Here is a 4573-nt window from a genome sequence, read left to right as displayed (position 1 = left end):
GGAGGGGCATCCCCAGTGGTGGGAGGCTTGCAGAGGGGACCCAAGGAGGCAGACTCAGGCCTGGACTCTAGGTCCTGCCGGGGAGGCCTGGAGAGACCAGCTCCCAGAGCCCCATTATGGGGAAGGAGGCACCCAAATGTCCCCAGGGCCGCTTACACTCAGGGATTCACCACTAGCTACCCTGCAGGAAGGGTACCCTTTTCCTCCAGGTGTAGGACTTTTTGGAGGAGAGGATGGGCAGGAAAGAAAAGAGGATAGGCCGGGCAGTGGCTCATGCCTGCAATCCTAGCACTCTGGGAGGCCGAACTGGGTGCATGGCCTGAGCTCACCAGTTTGAGAACAGCCTGAACAAAAGAGAAACGCCCGTCTCTAAAAAAGAACCAGATGTTGTGGCGGGCACCTGTAGTCCCAGCTATTTGGGAAGCTGAGGCAAGAGGATCACTGGAGCCCAAGAGTTTGAGGTTGCTGAGAGCTATGATGCCACGGCACTCTACCAGGGGCAAGAAAGTGAGACTTTGTCTTAAAAAGAAAAAAAAAGAAAGGAGGAGGAGGAGGAACGTAGGTAGTCTTATAGACAGCCATCATGGCTACCACCGTAAAGGCTCTGAGAAGCCCTGCAGAGGGGAAACTGCTTGAACTCTCTCCTCTCTCTCAGTTTAGGTATCATTAGTTTATTATAAAAGAAAGAAAGATAGGGATGTTATTTGCATGGAGAAATCTTTCATAATTTCAGTGGAACGGGCAGTCTCCTGTGATGCCATATCATTAACTGATTGATTTCAGTCCACTTACTTTCCAAGAATGTCACCATCTCTAAATATGAAAGAATCCTGTTGGCTTCTGGACAGCTGGATATGTGGAGCTTCCTAGAGGGTAGCGCACTCCTTCCCCAGACCTCACCCCAACCATCTCTCCATCTAAAACCTTCAAGATGAAGCAAGAACTCACGTCATTTCTGGTTTAACAATTTGGTCTGGATACCGAAGTTCTTTGTACTATAATAATCGCTGCTTTACAAACTCGGGAATATAAAGAAAATATAAAAGAAAGAAAAGAAAGAATCTTTGTTGTCTAGAATCACTTTGGTACCTCCAGATTCTGGGAGCAGAATTTTATCTGCAATTTTCACCTTCACTGGTTCAATCTTTTTTTTTTTTTCTGCCCGGGGCTGGGTTTGAACCTGCCACCTCCAGCAAATGGGGCTGGCGCCCTACTCCTTTGAGCCTCAGGTGCTGCCCAGTTGAATCTTTTCTATTCTTCCCTTTTCGAGCTGGTTCCAGCAGCAACTGCTTGTTTTTGCAATACTTTTCCTTGGGAGTTTTCTGGAAGCATAGTGCCTCCTTCGGTTACGGTTTTGGCTGTACTCCTTTCCACCAATACTGAATTACAGGGCACAAGAAACTTTCTAAATGCCTGTCCCGCCGTGGCCCCTCTGCAGCTTGTGCTCTTTCTCTAACCTTTGTCAAACTCACCTGATCCCTGAGAATCTCTACTTTGATCACTTATTAACATGCTGTGGGAACTAGCATTTGGGAAATGCTGACCTAAATATCTTTTAAAAAATCCTTTTTAAAGGTTTATTCCTGATTATTAAAGCAATTCTATGTTCATTGTAAGAAATCTGGAAAATATAATAAGGAATCAAAAAGAATGTTTGAATCTTTTAGTATTTCATCACCCAGAAGGAACCACAGCTAACATCTGAGTTGACTTCTTACCAGTAGTGTTTCCAAGAATGTGTTAGGGGTAAGGGGAGTACAGAAAAAGATGTATAAATCTGAATTGGGACCATGCAGTTTTGCATCCTTTTTGCTGCTTTTTAATGAGTTACTTAACACATGCACAAGAGTATATGCACAGTTTAAAAGTTAATAACAAAACAAACAGCTGGGTATACACGACTCAAGAATTATTCAGGTTGCAGTGGTTCATACCTGTAATCCCAGTGACTGCAGCAACTCAGGAGGCTGAGGCTAGAGGATCACTTGAACCCAGGAGTTTAAGACCAGCCAGATGATGTAGATTAATTAAAAATTAATTAATTAATTAAAAAATGAGCTGGGTACAGCAGTGAGTACCTATAGTCCTGGCTACTTGGGAGGCGGAGGCAGGAGTATTCCTTGAGCCCAGGACTTTGAGGTTGCTGTGAGCTGTGATTGCAACATTGCACTCCAGCCTAGGGAAAGAGTGAGACTTTGTTTCTTAGAAAAAAACAGTATCCTACTTTTTCACTTAGCATTATGCTCTGGACGTTCTCCCATGCCATTAAATATTCTTTGAGAACTTGAATTTTAATGGCTGCCTGGTATTCCTTCAAAGGGTGTACCATATTTTATTTAACAAATCACATCTTCTTAGAAATTTAGATTACTTCCAACTTTTTACTATTAAAAGAACACTGTGAAGAACGTGATTATATGCAAATCTTTGCCCATAACCAGAACAATCTCTATTTCTTTATTACAGATGGTTAGAAGTAGAATCACAGGGTCAAAGTTTGAAAATAGGAAAAGCCAACAGATATTAAGCATTTCTTTGCCATGCACTGTATAGACAGTTTTGTGTACATTAAATCACTGAAATTTACAACGCCACGTGTAAGTGCTATTCTTGTTCCCATTATACAGATGAGCAAACTGAGGGTCAGGGAAGCTGAGTGAATTGCCCCAAATCACATAGTAAGTGGTAATGTTGGTCTTTGAACCAGCAGTCTGGTCCCAGAGCCTGAGCTCTTAGCCACTGTGTTATACTTTGGTTTGTACATTCACTCAACCATATTTACTGAGTACCTACCAGTGTGCCAGGCACTATTACAAGTGATAAGTATATAACAGTGAACCAAACAAATAAAAGTCTCTACTCTAGGCCAGGCATGGTGGTTCACACTTATAATTCCAGCACTTCGAGAGGGCGAGGCAGGAGGATCTCTTGAGGCTAGGAGTTCCAGACCAGTCTGGGTAATATATCAAGACCCTGCCTCTTCTAAAAATAAGAAAAATTAGCCAGGTGTGGTATGTGGTGGTGCATGCCTGTAGTCTCAGCTACTCAGGAAGCTGAGGTGGAAGGATCACTTGAGCTCAGGAGTTAGAAGTTGCAGTGAGCTATGATCACATCACTGTACTCCACCCTGGGTGACAGAGGACGATCTTGTCTCAAAATAAATAAATAGCAACAAAAAAAACTTTGCCCTATATTCTAGTTGGGGCAAATAGGCAGTAAACACAGTAAGTAAAATCTTTAGAATGTTAAAAGGTGGTTAAGTCTTTTGGCAAAAAAATGCAATAGGAGAGAAGTGGGGGAGTTCAAGGGTGAGTGTGCAACTGAAAATAGGGAAGTCTGGGAAGGCTTCCTGGAGAAGGAGACATGAGAGTGGGGTCTTGAAGGAGGAGGAGGGAAGCTCTGCTGAGATCTGCAGTGAGAGCCCTCCAGGCAGAGGGACCTGCAAGTGCAAAGGGCCTGAGGCAGAGCAGACTGACTGTCCAAGGAGAGCAAGGAGGTCTGTGGGGTTGCAGGAGAGTAAGAGGCAGAGGGCGGGTGGAGGTGAGGTCAGAGAGATGCCTTTTCTCTGAGGCAGGTGGGAGCCATGGAGTATTTTGAACAGAGCAGAAATGAGATCTGGCTTATGTCTAACAGGATCCCTCTGGCCTCTGGGTGGAGACTCTCTGTAGGGGGTAAAGGTGGGATTAAGGAATCCACTGTGGTAATTGAGGCCAGAGATGATGGTGGCTCTGTTAAGGCTGGTGGGGTGGGTACATTTTGAAAATAGCGTTGGAAGGGCTAGGACTGGTGGCTCGCCCTGTAATCCTAGCACTCTGGGAGGCTGAGGCAGGTAGATAGCTTGAGCTCACGAGTCTGAGACTGGCCTGAGCAAGATTGAGAGACCCCATCTCTAAAAAATAGCTGGCGTTGTGGCAAGCACTTGGATTCCCAGCTACTTGGGAAGCTGAGACAAGAGGACCGCTTGAGCCCAAGAGTTTGAGTTTGTGAGCTATGACACCATGGCATAAAGTGAGACTATGTCTCCATAAAATAATAATAATAATAATGATAGTAATAATGAAAAATAGAGTTGACAGGGTTTGCAAGTCACTTGACTATGAGATATTTAAAGAGAAGATTCAAAGATGCCTCTGAGTCTGGAGCCCAAGTCCTGGGAGACACCACAGCACAGGTGGAAAGATTGTGGGAGGAATTTGGCATGAATGTGTTAAGTTTAGGGTGCTGAGGCAGACAACACTGCTAGGTTAGGTTAGACGTGGCTATGAGACTAGCTCTGGCCAGAGAGTTTTAGGTGGAATAATGTGCAACTTATGGGCCAGGGCATTTAATTACCTGTAGCTCTGCTGCTTCCCTGCTGAGGCTATCTTAGGAGCATGTGTCGAGGTGAAACCTCCATCAGCCTGGGTTTCTAAGTGACTCATGAAGGACAGTACATTGCCCACCCATCCTAGACATTATCACCAGAAAGAAAGAAATCTTTGTTGTTCTAAGACACTGAGATTTTGATGTTTGTTGTCACAGCGTAAGTTATCCTGTCTTGACTAAAGTAGGCACTTACTAGCAGGATGCCCAT

At 44.5% G+C, this 4573-nt stretch overlaps 1 pseudogene; it reads right to left on the bottom strand.

The window, feature by feature from the left end:
- Positions 1–779: 779 nt before the first annotated feature.
- On the bottom strand, positions 780–4573 carry LOC128574650 (10 kDa heat shock protein, mitochondrial-like; annotated as a pseudogene).

This window comes from Nycticebus coucang, chromosome 22, assembly GCF_027406575.1.
Source record: "Nycticebus coucang isolate mNycCou1 chromosome 22, mNycCou1.pri, whole genome shotgun sequence".
In the NCBI taxonomy this organism is placed as follows: domain Eukaryota; kingdom Metazoa; phylum Chordata; class Mammalia; order Primates; family Lorisidae; genus Nycticebus; species Nycticebus coucang.
This window is presented reverse-complemented; position numbering and strand designations above follow the sequence as displayed.